The sequence below is a fragment of the Camelus bactrianus genome, chromosome 9, assembly GCF_048773025.1.
Source record: "Camelus bactrianus isolate YW-2024 breed Bactrian camel chromosome 9, ASM4877302v1, whole genome shotgun sequence".
NCBI classification, from domain to species: Eukaryota; Metazoa; Chordata; class Mammalia; order Artiodactyla; family Camelidae; genus Camelus; species Camelus bactrianus.
Window position 1 is genome coordinate 66,195,903 of NC_133547.1, and position 15,097 is coordinate 66,210,999.

Sequence of the window (15,097 nt, forward strand, 5' to 3'; positions counted from 1 at the left end):
CCAACGAGTCTCTAACTGAGAGGGAGAGAAGATCTCCTTGGAGACAGTGAGTCATCCTGTGTCTGGACTTCTGAGAGCTTCAGCGTGTCGTCCGAAAGTGAAGGGATCGTGGGCCGGAGCCAAGAGAGAAAGCTGTAGAGCTGTGTTCTCAGACTTGAGCATAATCAGAACCACCTGGAGGCTTCTTCAATCCGATTGCTGGGCCTGTTAGAACTTCTGACTCAGCAGGTCGGCTGTTGGGCCTGAGAATGTGCATTTCGAACAAATTCCCAGAGAATGCTGACACTGGTGGTTCTTGGATGACAGTTCATTACTCGAGAATAATGCTTGATGCCGTCTCTAGAGTCGCACCACCTGGGACTAAGAACCTCTCTCTTTCCCTTAAGGCTTCACATAAGTTTACTGACCACTTGGAGCCCCAGTTTCTTCATCTGCTAACTACGAATAAAAATAGGACAAGCTACGGCAAGCACATAGCGCGACGCCTGACCCGTGCAAAGAGTTCAGCAAGCAGCAGTTATTCCTCTTACCTCCTCCAGCAAGCCTAGATGCCTCATGTTTCCCGCTCTCAGGAATGCGGTCAGATCCCTCTGAAAATCCGTACAGTCTCTCCCCGTGGCCTTGCCCGAAAGGATACCTGCAGGGAGTGCTTAGCAGTAAAATCACCAAAACTCTGAACCTTTATTTTCCAGTCTTAATTTCTGTGGTGGGGAAACTGAAGCCCAGAAAAGAAAGCTCACAGCATAACCACATTGGTCCTCAGACGTTTCCCCCACACAGAGTTGCTTGCTTTGGTGGTCCAGTTGGACATGTGTGAATGTGACAGGTTCGTTATAGGTCCAGAAAAATGATTTATTTTCCTCTTGTGAAATTAATTTGATGAATCTTCTCTTTCCAACACTTTGGCTGCAGAGGAGAGGAGTACCTCAACTCGTACTATCTTGGTGGTCACAGAAGACAGCCTGTGGTCCTTTCTGCTTAAGGGACGTACAACTTATCCTTAGGGAAGAGTAATAAATTCTGCAAATACAGTGAATCACTGCCAAAGTATCTAAAGCGTTCACAGTTTTTCAAGTCATTTCATTTGGCCTTTCTAAGCTGGTGCATATAAACCTGATGCTTGCTTTTTAATCACTCCTTTGTTTCTGTGTGTAAGGTCTTCTCCTGCAAAGAGCATCCAACCTTCTACAACCCTTTACAAAGCACCAGGTGAAAACTGTGAGAGAGAAACTCTGGAAAATTACAGGCTTTCCCTGAGATTGAAAACATTTTCTCTTTGTGGAAAAGGAAAACTATGTAATTAATCATTTCCAGTTTCACTTGGGCTGCCAGGAACATCAGAACCAAATTAGTGTCTCAATTACAGCAGTTTCATAAGGCATTGTGATTTGTTTGTGTTTTATTCTATCATCTAACTTGACTTCTAATCTCTCTTCTAACTTGTCATTTTGCCAGGCTTCAGATTTTGCTTAAAACTTACAATACGCATTTCATATGAGCTTCCTACCCAAAATCTGTTGTGGAATCCAGTTAGCTTAGACTTAAAAAAAATTCTTTTTCTGTTATATATGCAAAATTCAGTTAAAAATTCATAAAGAAATTGCCGAGTCAAGTTCTTAAGATTTCCTGAAGTTCAATTCCATTGGAAAACTTAAGGAGAGCTGAAGAGACTCAGTGTATAAAATCCACATACTCCAATGAGATGTTTATACAAGTTCCACGGAGGCTGGTTTCCTTAAAATTATGAATATTCAGGTGCTGGTCAGTGTGTGTGTGTGTGTGTGTGTGTGTGTGTGTGTAGTTCAGCTGTACAGGAGAGAGCTGAACTGCCAGGTGTCAGCAGAGCAGTTGATTAAAGCAACAAGCCGAAAAATGAAAATAACAGCCAAGCCTCTAATTAAAGAAGCTAAACTGGGCACAGAGGCAGCTGCTCTCCTGTCCTCTTCCCCGCCCTCCCCGTGGAACAGCACGCCAGTAGAGGGTCTTGAGTCAGCATAGGCCTGAGAGTTGTCTCCTTACTGAGAGAGACCCAGACAAAAGGCTTCAGTAGTTTTGTGGCCTCGGGCCGGGGAGAGGTGAAGGAAGAAGTTCTGAGACTGGAAAAATACTAAGTGCAAGAGGGGAAAAGGGTCTTCAAGTTTCCCGCATAAGGAAGCATCAGCAGAGGTGCCTGAACTATACCCCAGCCAAAGGCACCAGATAAAGAGACCTAGGAAGGAAGGCGCCTGGGCTAGGAATGCATATATGTGTGAGGGCTTGGCTGACCTAAGGGTATGAGTCCTTGACTCCAGCTCGTCTCAGAGACTGTAATGCACTGGCTTTGCACCAAGCGTGAATAGGAAGGGAAACTTTCTCCTATAAGAACTGGCAGGTAAAGCCTCTGTAATTGAGAATACATAAGTTCTCAACCAGGAGTTCTTTGTGTGTGTGCATGCACGCCAAAATATCTATAACATGTTTTACTTATAATAAAGGGAAATTTAGGAACAGACTGAGGAACAAGAGTGTTTCCTGATTAAAAAAAAAAAATTGAGACCAGTTTTAGAATTCTCTGAAAGGTAATCTGAATTCATTAATTCATTTGTTCATCCTATAGGCATTTACTGAGTACCTGCCAAGTACTGGGTTAGTATCAAGCAGTGAGGATACCAAGAGGAAACAGATAAACTCCCATCCCTGAGAAGTTTGAAGTAATGGGAATTCATACTGGTTCTGAATTGCTAAAAGTGCCTCAGAAGTTGGCGTTAAAAGAAAACTCACAGATAATGGTCATATGTTAGAGATGTTCTCATGATGCAGTTTGTACTGCATGTGTAGAAGGAATCATGCATTATCGTGGCAGGGATAGGGAGAGGTGCATGTTACTGGCTTTTTACTGTGTTAGTCTACTCAGACTACTGTAACAAAATATCGTAGACTGGGTGACTTAAACAGCAGACACTTATTTCTCACCGTTCTGGAAGCTGAGAAGTTCAAGATCAAGGTGACAGCTAATTCAGATCCTAATGATGGCTCTCTTCCTGGCTTGTGGAAGACCATCTTCTTGCTCTGTCCTCAGACAGCATTTCCTTCATGCTTGCACAGGGAGAGAGAACAAAAGATGGAACAGAGACAGAGAATCTCTTCCTCATTTTATATGGCTATTAATTCTATCATGAGGGCCCTACCTTTATGACCTGATCTAATCCTAATGACCTCCCAAAGCTCTGTCTCCAAATACCATCACATTGCTGGTTAGGGTTTCAACATGAATTCTAGGGGGACAAAACAGTCAGCCCATAGTTTATGTGTATGTGTGTGTGTGTGTGTGTGTGTATGTAGATATATAATTATATAATTTTATAATTTTATTGTTTTATTATATATTTTATATAGCATTGTGTTCTTTTAGTCTTTGAGACTCCTATTACCTGAGAGGATTCTCTTTCTATAATCTACAGAGGAAGGAATACCCAAAATATATTGAATGCCTTTTCTGAGCTGAACACTTTACATTCATTATATTATGTAATCTCAATTTAATTATTATAAAGACCTTAGGAATTAATAACTGCTATTCTCATTTTATAGAAAAGGAAACTTGGACTTAGAGAGGCTAAGTTGCTCAGGTTTAGCCATACAGTAAAAGTGAGTGCGAGAATTTAAACACAAAATTCTGATGCCAAAAGTTCACTCCATTACTTTCCACTGTCTTACTGATTAATACTTGATAAACTTTTGAGTGATGGTTGAAAGACTGCAGTGACTTCCTAGAGAAATACATCATTCAAATTTGGATAGAAATCTATTTCTCTGAAAATATAATTTGATTTCTTGGGTAGGTCAAGTATTGTGTGCCTAATTATTCATCCTTTCATCTCATTGAGTTTGCTTCTAGCTTTCATTTTTGAGAAGCAAACATCAGGAGATAAGCCTTGTTCTTTGTCCTGGAAAATCTTTGTCTTGTAGATACTCCTGTGGCCCAGTAGTCTCCATGTGGGCAAGGCCAGTGTCCATCGCATGCCCAGTAGGGCTTGATACCTCCCACCTCTTTAAACAGCTTCTGGCATGCATGTCTAAAGACAAGCAGTCATTGGCCTCTATTGAAGTTTCAGAAGCAATTACTATTCAGGAATTCCCCCACCATGAGAGTGTCCAATGCGGATGGATACTTATCCGTTGCTTTGCCAGTCTGAGGATGATTTTTCTTTCAACGTGCTTTTGACTGGTCTACAGTAGGAATGTTGTTTTCTCCATCATAATGCAGTGTCACCTTATCACGTGAAAAATAATAATGTTCATCTTATGCATATGCATCAAAATGTGTATAACATGTTTTACTTATAATAAAGTGTCTTTTGTACCAGGCCAATATTACAAAATTATTTTCTCCATTGCCAGAATAAATGTTGTCATGCCAACGTTGTTCCTTAACATTACATTTTAGACCTAATATATAGAAGGAATGAGGAACAAGTTTTTCAGATTCGGTGTCAAGAAGGAGTGGGGAAAAGAAGAAGGCAAAATTTTAAGAAATAAATAATTTGGGTAAAGACACATGCCATGGCACTGCTATCATATGGGTAGAAAAATGTTAAAGCCAGCAGAGATGAGTACACACACACACACACACACACACACACATGCCTTTATGTTGCAGATAGAATGAGATCTGAGATACTAAGTGACTTATCTTTAGGAGCATTGTTACAAAGAAGCAGATTTGGTGATTTGGTGACCTGGCTCCCAGTCACTCTTCTTCCATGAACACTGAACTTCTTTATAATGTCTAATGAGTCTCTTTCATTCCTCAGTTGTCCTCCCCATATTGATGCCACACCAATTCATATTACAGAAGTGGCCTTATATAACTTTAAGCAGCCCTTTCCATTCATATACAGAGAAGATCAGAATAGATTCTGCCAGTAGGTGTGTGCCTATACATATACACACTTATGCTTGTTGAATTTGTTTAGTGACTGGTGACTTGCTGATTGTGCTACTGATATAAAAGAGTTTTAAACTTTTTGAAATGTACTATTTCACTCCTAGCTAGTGAGTGGGAGGTTTGGACTAAAGTTGAGGAACAAGCTCCTGGGGCAGATAAAACAGAAAATAAATTAGTAACAGATTTCCTTAGTTTTTGCCAGGCATTGAGTTGTTCCAGGAGAATATACTAAAAAGGGAACAAAATGAATACAAAAAGCTTCATTTGCCTTCACCATGATGAGGATATCAGCCTTGTGTGGAAACATTTGTGATTTACATTAATAAAACTCTTTTCCCTTGGAGCATCACAATATATTTTATAGATATATCGGGAAGAAAATATTACTAACATTTTTTTTTTGATTGAAGAAAGCTGTGCCACATAATCTAGGGGAAGCTGTACACTTAATTTCTCAAAGTGGCACAGCCAGGTGAGACCAAGAGAATGTTGACTGCTCTGGGGATATTTTTTTGGCCATGCCACATGACCCAACATCTAGCCTCCCTCTTGTTCTAAAAGGAGAGTGTGATAACTATCTAGGTGAAATCTGCCTACGTGTAATATTTTAAACTCAAATTTCTTGTTCACTGGCTGTAGTTGATGTCCCTTATTTATGCCTGTCCAGGAACCTTGCCCACTTGTGAGAGCCACCCACACCCAGTCTTGTAATCTGACTGATGAATCTGTCCAGCTGCAGAGATGGCCATGTGAATTAGGCCAGTATGATCAGAGTATTGCATTCCTTGTTTACAGTTACCACTTAAGGAATCATCCAGTCACAGCTAAGCAGAAGTCATTAAAGTTAACCCCAGGACTCTTTCTGGAGCTATAATGAAAAGTCGATTTTTTTCATGCCAAAGCTAGAAGGATCTAAGCACCGCTCTCAAGGGGGTGATGGTGAGGAATCATTTTGATAAATTATTCTTAATTTCATGAGAATGAAGCCTGAAAAGAAGGAAGCATAGTGGTTGTGAAGGAAAGAGACAGACACAGAGACATAAAAGGGTTTTGATGTAATGAATGATCCAAGCCTATTTCAACTTTAATAAATACATTTTTTAAGTGAAGAAAATAAATTTAATTGAAAATAGAAAGTAAAAATTTATCTTTTCTGCCTCCTATAATTGAAAAAATATTGACTAATATATAGCTATATTCCTTAAACAAGTTAATTAGAAAATTCTTCAGTGTCAGTTTTGCTTGGCATCACATAAAAACTGAAATTAGTGTCCCATTTCAGTAAAAGTTGTTTCAAAAAGAAATGCTTTATTTATTCATTTGGCTAATGTTATTTGCCATTTAGTTCATTTTGGAAGACTTAATTGTATGATATTCCTGCTTTTATATTTTCTTCTTTGTTCGTGAAACATTTTCTCTCAATTAATCAAACTGCGACATTATCAAAATTTTCACATACAGAATGGGAAATTTCCACACATCTCAATAACTATTTTGGACACTTGCAGTTAAACACATTAAGATGCTTATTAGTGGAGAGTTGTGGAAAGAGCCTCAATTAGTGAATTAGACTGTATTCATTACACTTCACCAAATGCTCATTAACAGATTGTTTGATATTTTTTTCCTGCCCGTGCTAGGGGAAAAAAAAAAAGAAGGATGGGAGGGGGAGCTAGTTTGCCTTAGCAGCAATATGGAAATGCAATCACATGACAGTTTTTTGCTTACAGCTAGCTGCCTGGAGTAAAGAATGCTTATAGCCTTTATCAGTGAGACTGTGTGGAGTGAGGGATTAGAAGGAAGGATTACTTCTTCTGTGCCACTAGAGACCATTTGGCGTATTTCTTTATTAAAAAAAAAACCCTTTTATTAAAAAAAAAAAGTAAGTCTATACAAAGGCAGGTCCATTTCTGGGAAAAAAACAGAACTCATCTGACAGCTCATTTTGGCTGAAGTATGTATACTCTGATGACCTTGCCAAATCTTTTTTAGAATGCACAACTCTCTAGGATGCTTCCATCCAAATTTCCTTAGCTTTCTTCCTCACTTGACGACAGAATTTTATGGTAGTCTGATGGCTCTCGGAGCCTTACCAATCCTATTCTCATTTTGTCTCACGTAAGTCTTTCCTCTAAAATATTTGCACGTTTAATTACATCTTGGTGTCTGCTTCTTGGAAGATGTACACAAACAATAAGTAAATAAGTTTATCATAGAAATGCCCTAGAAAATCTCTGGAATAACAAACACACGTTACCTCTGAAAGTCTGAAGGTAGAAATGAAAGATGAGGCCAAAACAGGAGGGAAGTGTTACGGAGCTAATAGATCTCCATGTCCCCTCTGCTCACCCATACAGCCAAGCAGGCACATTGCCCCAACCCCAGCAAAAGGCCTGAAGCATACCTGGGTACCAAAGCATAGCTGAGGATGGGAGTAAATTGTTCTAGTAAAAAAAAATAGGAAGATAAAGGGGAAGTCTACCTAATGACGAAAGAGATTCTCAAATCCCTTCTCCTACTAGACTTCCCAGTTGGAGGTTTCTTCTCTTGGGAAAATAACCTGTAAAAGAAAAATAACTGTAGATTCAGAGAATTCAAATTCCCACTCTTTGAAAGACCAGTTGCGTTCTTTAAACACCCTAATGCATGACAGCTTTACCCTGACCGCTGTAAAGCTCCATCTTTGTACCAACTTTCTAGTGCCTCACTTTTAAGAGAACTGAACTGCAAATCATCATTGGACATTTGAGAAAAACCTTTAAGATTAAAGTCAACAATGTAAACAAAAAAAAATTTAAAAAAAATTAAGAGAAAATAGGAAACAGCATATGAAATTATACGGTGAAAGTAGAAAATATTGAGAAAATAGAAAAATGAGAATAAGAGAAAATACTTTAAAAATCACAAACTGATAGCCTCAAAATGGGAAGAGTATTGGAAGGTAAAAGTGAACCAGTGTTTCAGAAAGTAGAACAAAAAGAAGTAATGAATGTTATAACATAGATTCGCTGTATTTTCTATTCATTAAAATTCTCCAGCCGATAGGGATAACTATAAGAAACAGCAGATAAAACAGGTGAGTGACTTACTGGGGAAATAATAGAAAAATATTTACCATAACTAACTAACATGAGATTCAGGATAAAAGGAACCTATGAGTGCCAAAATAAGTTAAAAAAAAAAAAAAAAGAAAAAAGTTAATGTAACTAGTTCTGAGATCATTCCATAAAGAAACAGTTTACATGCAAAGTTTGAAGTTTCAATTAGTATCAGATATGACAACTGCAATGGAATAATGCCTCCAAACTGATGTGTAAAAATGATGTCAAACTGAATCTCCGTATCCAACAAAATTAAATCTCTATTGTGATGTTAGTTTTCATATTTTAGAATTTTCCCCAGAAATTTTAGCATTTGTTGAAAATAAATACCAGAAAAGGGTATTTCTGTAAAAAAAAAATCCATAAAAATATAAGAAATATTTGATATGACCTTATAGAGATTATTGAAACCAGCGTTTAAAGTAGAATTTCTCAGGCCCTATGATTAAACACATTCTGTAACTTTGGGGACAGTGATGGCAGTGAGGATGAGGAGAGTCACACAGGTTTCATCTTGCCCTTTCTGGGGCACCTGGGTTTGTGAACTTGCACTTGCTGGGAGGGAGGTCAAAAAGGACTCAGGTTAGAGCTGGACGCTGAAAAGTCACAGATCACTTAGTTTTTGTTTTTTTAATTTTTTTTCTGTGTAATAATGCAAAACTCCTTCCAAGAATAAACAACAAAACAATATGTCCTTTTAGAAAGTTTAGCTTTGGATAAGAATTGTTCTGACTGTATAACTGTAAAGCACTTCAGTCATATCAAATAAATATATACATTTTATTAAATACTGTAAATATTGAAGTGATGGCTTTGTTAACTTGTTAGTTAAGAATTACATTATTTTTGTTTGCTCATATTTATTATTATATAACTAAATGTTAGCATTTTTATGAGTATCATATTTAATGTCATAGAAATATAGAAATTCTATAGAAGAGATTCTAAAAAAAGAAAACATATAGACTATAACAATAATATACTGTAAAAGTAACAGTATAATGTGATATGTAAAATTACATAATTGTGTTAAATATATAAAATATGCATAATTGGAACCCAATACAATTATAATTGCCTGATTATTATAATTAACCTTTTAAGAATACAAAATAATGAAAATAATAAGTGAATTTATAGATCTATACAGAGATACCCAGTGTTAAATTTCACAGATAATCCTATGATCTATTTTATGTAAACTTTCATATTTACCATTTTAACATAATGCACATAAAATTTGATATCCTGGTTATATGAGTGAAAAATATGAAAGTATCTTTATTAGGAATAATTTTTAATCATTTTAACTTCCACTAATAGTTATGTATCAGTCATTACTTAGCAAAAGCCTCTGGAGCTATTTCTGGTGAATGCCCATCCACACTTCCTTCTGTATCATACAGCCCCCACCTCCAGGGGGACCTATAATAAAAACCGGACTGGGGCAGGGGCACGTTCACTGGATGAAAAGAAGCATAAGGCACAGGCTGGTGTAAAACACTTGAACCCCAAATAAACTGGCCTGATCAGATTGTTCCTCTCAGAAACTTGAATTAAGAGACATGGAAGGAAGTTGACAGCTGTAGAAACTGAATGTCAGCAGTCCTGTTGACGTGGGCAGGGTGCACATTACCGTCCACGGGCAAGGTGAATTTATGGAAATTCTAAACAGAACAGCAGCAGCAGAGAAATGTATAGCGGCAGCTGTGGTAGCAACAACAGCCATAACGGCTGAGAACAGCAGAGATAACCGTACACTTATTTCCAAAAGTAGCCCTGCCAAGTTTCAACAAGATTCCAGTTTCGTGTTGCATCAGAGCCCTGGCTTTCAGGCTTCCGCGGTGCACAAACCCTCCCAGTGAAGTCTGCACAGCCATCCCTGGCAGCCTTATAGATAAGGAGGGACTCTAATTTGGGATCCCTGTATCACTTAAGTAAGTTTAACTATCTTAATGTTTCTGGAAAAAAGAAAATCCCTAAATAGAATGCTAGCTAGATGAACTTTATCAAGCTGTTTATCCTGCCGGCTCATCTCCAAGACAGGGATAGTAAAACCCACCTCACATTCTTGTCCTAAGTTTGAATGTGACTAAGCATATGAAATTATCTCTGTATGGAAAAAATGGTGATTCCTTTCCCTTCTCTGTACCACAGAATTTCTTTAGGATAGATTCTAATTTTAGTTACTCCCTTATCTTAGAAGATTCTAAGAAGCAAAGTTGCAGAATTACTTTCCTAAAGCCCCACCTTAGTACTTTACCTATTAATCGGTGGCACATGCTGGCTAAATTGTACCATTTGATTTTTATTCCCCTCTCTTCCCCTCCACCAAAACATCCATTTTAAAAGATTCAACATCGCTCCCAACCATACTCTTCAAAGGAAAAGGGGAAATAAAAGAAGAAGAAAATTCTATTACTAACAATTGTCACTTTCTCTCAAAGAAGTTATGAGTTTCCTCAAACTATAAACTCACGGGAGAAGCCATGATTCCAATATAATTTTCTCCATTGTTCTTGAGTTGGGCATCTAAACACTTCGATGTTTTTCTGTCTTTGCTGTGTGATTTGTTTTGTGTTCTTTTGAAGTTATTGCTCATAGAACCAAGAGGAGTGATGGGATCAGATCTGTTCCCCCAACAGCCATGTAATAACAGTACTGATGTACTGTTACTGTAGAGTGACCTGTAAGATTTAAGTACATATCATATTTGTATTTTGAATTTTACTATCATATAAATAAAGGCCGGTTGGAACAATAGGGAAATCTAAGAATATAGTCTCATTACATGCTTGCTGTTTTAGATAATTAGAATAGCCATCACTGTTGTTGTTACTACTACTGTGTGTTTTGTTTTCCACATACTGAGACCTATCCTAGGACCCTTATGTATCTTGTCTCTAACACTTATAGCCATTATACAGGAATAAAATATCCATCCCCATTATAGTGATGAAGACATTAAGGCATAGAAAGGACAGGGAATTTTCAATTAAGCCAGAATTTGAAAACTTGCTGTAGTTCTTTCAGTTCACATAAATATTAATTTACCCCCCTCCCAAGTTGCAGACATTCTAGGGAATGAAAAAAAATTAAAATATTGTCTGGTTCTCATATTCTTATAATCTAATGCAGGAAAGAGTCATGTCCTTAACTGACTGAAGACTTTACAATGCAAGGTATATGAGGACGGATTGAATTTTCCTGGTGGAAAAAGAGAAGGCTTCATTATAACAGTAGTAATTAGAGTGTCGTTCAGAGGGAGAGTAGACTTTCATTGGACCAAGTTTGATTTCTGGGTGAGGAAACACATTAGCGAAGGTCTGTTATTATAAAATCGTAAGTATCAGATAAAGTAGAACTTAAACTTTTCAAAAATGCAAACTGAAAGCAACATTGCATAATATAAGCAAAGTAGTATCAAGAAGACAGAACAAACAAATATTTATGATTCCAGCACGGAGCCTAGAAAGATATAAAGCAGAAACAAAACAGAACAGAAAACCCCTGCTGGAATGGAAGCGGACAAGTCCACCATCATAATGGGGGATTTGTATATTCCTCTATCAGATATTGATCAAGTAGAGAATTACAAGGTTTCATATTTGGAGAAAAGTATTAATAACTTATCCTTCCATGGCTATGGTGTACAGAGCTTGGAATGGATGAAGCACAAAAGAAAACTAGATAAATAAGATTTGATACTATTCTAATATTCTAAACTTATTATTCACAGAACCAAAAGGAGTGATGTGATCCGATCTGTTGTTTTTTTTTTTTTAAATCACAGGGGTAATAAGAGGGGAAAAGTAACTATCAGATATAGTAAAACCAGAGACATATTAAAAAGAAAACAAATAAATGAGTCCAGATGAAAAATGATGGGGTTTCAAATAAAGAAATGGAAATGGTGACTGAGAAAAGGCAAATATACAAGGCATATGGTACACTAACAATGAAGCATCAGAAAAGGAAAGTAAAGAAACAATCCCTTTTAAAATTGCATCCAAAAAAATAAAATACTTAGGAATAGAACAAGACATATGGGTTTTATCAGTAGGCTGTAGGGTGAGGGAAAAAAAAGTTTAATATGACTTTGCAATTCGAAGATTTACGGCATAGAACAGTGTTTTCTAAACCTCACGAATGCTAAGAATCACCTGGAGCAAAAACTCAGTTTTCTGGGTCTCCAAACATAGACTAGTGAACTGAGATTTTAGGGGGGTGCCAGGTAATCTGATTATTGAATAAGCACTTCAGGTGATTCCCTTCTATGGATGAATTTGAGAGAGAATGACAAAAAGAAAGGTGATGCCATGAGCCAGTGAGAAACCAGGAAGAACCTACCTGATACTGTTTTTGACAGGTTTACTTATGATATCATCAAGGAATCTGTGGAGAGATGGCAGGGGTATACATGCAAAGGCGTGTTTTGAACCTGGGATGCTTGCTGATCAGACCTAGAAATATGGGTTTGAAAGTTATCCTCATGGAGGTGAACATTGAGGTTGCACAGCTAGAGGTTTATAAAGAAAAGGAGGTACAGACCAATGTGTACGATTCTACAACTAAATCTCAGGAAGAATATAGACATCAGAGAGAATTAAACTAGGATTATAGATGTGAGTGGAAGCCCAGCCATGCAATATTACAGAACAAAAAAATAAAAAGACTGTCAAAATAAGCCTAGCAGTTACTGTTGTTACTGGTGGTAGCAGTTACCAAATTGAGGTGACTGAATTAGGCAATTAGGGTGTCTTTGGGGACCTTGAATTGGCAGCATATGGGGAAATTTTTCACATTCTGAGTTCAGGAGACTATGTTTACAAGAAGTGGACATGGGAGAAGAGACAATTTTTTTTAAATTGAAATACAGTCAGTTACAATGTGTCAATTTCTGATGTACAACACAATGTTCCAGTCATGCATATACATACATTTATTTGTTTTCATGTTCTTTTTCATTAAAGGTTATCACTACATATTGAATATAGTTCCCTGTACTATACAGAAGAAACTTGTTTTTTTAAATTGATTTTTATCTATAGTGGCTAACATTTGCAAATCTCAAACTCCCAAATTTATCCCTTCCCTCCCCTTTTCCCCTGGTAACCATAAGGCTGTTTACTATGTCTACAAGTCTGTTTCTGTTTTGCAGATGAGTTCATAGTGTCCTTTTTTTTTTTTCTTTTTTCTTTTTTTAGATTTCACATATGAGTGATATCATATGGTATTTTTATTTCTTTTTCTGGCTTACTTCACTTAGAATGACGATCACTACTCATGAGATGGTTTTTCACACATCACATAGCACTAATATCAAACAGAACTGACCATTAAAACCTGTTCTTGAGGAAAAAAATACTATAGCAAACATTTATTGAGTGTTTACTATTAGACATTGAGTCAGTATTTTACATGGATTTTCTCATGTCATTTTCACAACTCTATCATTATCCCTGTTTTAAAATAAGGTAAGTAGGACTAAGAGAACTTAAGTAACTTGCCCAAGGTAGGAAAGGTAGTATAGAGGCTGATACTCAACACCAGACAGTCCAACTCCAGATTCCGCCTTCTGTTCATTGGTATCTCCAAAATGGTCCAGCCCACATTACCTTTACTTTCTACCAAAAAAGAAATTTACTCTTTTACCAGAATTTATCTTAACCAACAACTCCTCTATGAAACTGTCTATAAGTCTCCAAGGAAAATGTCAACCCTCTTTTCTCTGTGTTCCATTTATGCCTGCTCATATCTATTATAATTACCACAATTCCATTGCCTGAGTGCTTATCTACCCAATAGATCAGCATTAGCCAAAGTAGGTTTCATAGAGGTCTAGTTTCAAGGTATTTTTTAAAATAAAATAAAATTAAACTGCATAAAACAGAATGGAGTAAAATGAAAAATAAAATGGAATAAAACAAGAGTACAATGAAACAAAATACAATAAAACACAATATTTGCTTGAATGAATACCTAATAAGGGATATACTTTCCAGCACACAGATCATAATCATGAGCATTGCGGGTAACCACTTTTAATGAACTGATGGTCTAGTAAACACATGCCAAATTGTTTACCCATCTCTTTAACTCAATACCTGCAAGGTCACGATGCTCTATTCCTCGTTCAAGTGTTCAAAACACCTTGCAATAAAGTTATGTTGATTGGAATTAATTTCCAGAGATTTGCAATTTTTAAAAATATCTTGAAGAACTCTTTTGTCTTCTCATCCTTACGCCTGTGGATGAACTAGATTTTTGAGGAGAGGATTTCATTAACAGAAGTCCCACGGATCTGGAAATTCCACTGCAGAATAGCATTAATTAAATTTCCCTAATCCTACTGACGCTTTCAGCTGTGCAGCGCCGCTCTTTTCACATGCAGTCTGTGAGTGTGCTACTTAAATGTCATGTTTCTTTATTATTATTTACTTACGTGTATCTAATTTATTAGCTGGATGCGTCTCTGTAGCCTTGGGGTATTAGTATCTTTAAGTTTAATTAAGAAACCCATTCTGAGTATTCTCACTCCCAATCAAACATAGGAAACAAAAACATAAACACAGAAAAGACACAACACACAAAAGATGTGCACTCTCAGGAGATAATAGATCCAACCCAGCAGTAAGTGTACAAATTCAAAGGAACTGGGAAAAGACACATGACAGGAGACATCTAATTAGAGACTAAAGCTTTTAAAGTTTAAATTTATTTTAAATTGTAAAGTAGAATCACATGGCAGATAAACTCCACTGTATAACACTATTTATGCATACGCATGCAGATTCTTCTGCAGGCCATATTGGAATCCCCACAGCAACAAAAACTTAACTCCCCTTCTCACACACCATGTGAGATATTTCCCTCTGTAGGAATCAGCTCTGGCAGTAAGCCAAATCCTCTTGTCCAAGCATTGGAAAGAAAAAAGTAATCCTAAAATTGAGCAGAACAGATGACTCTTCTTTCAAGTATACTGAAACAAAATTAAATAATAATGTAGTTGACCCTGGGACAGCACAGGTTTGAACTGCACTGGTTCCCCTACAACACACATTTTTTT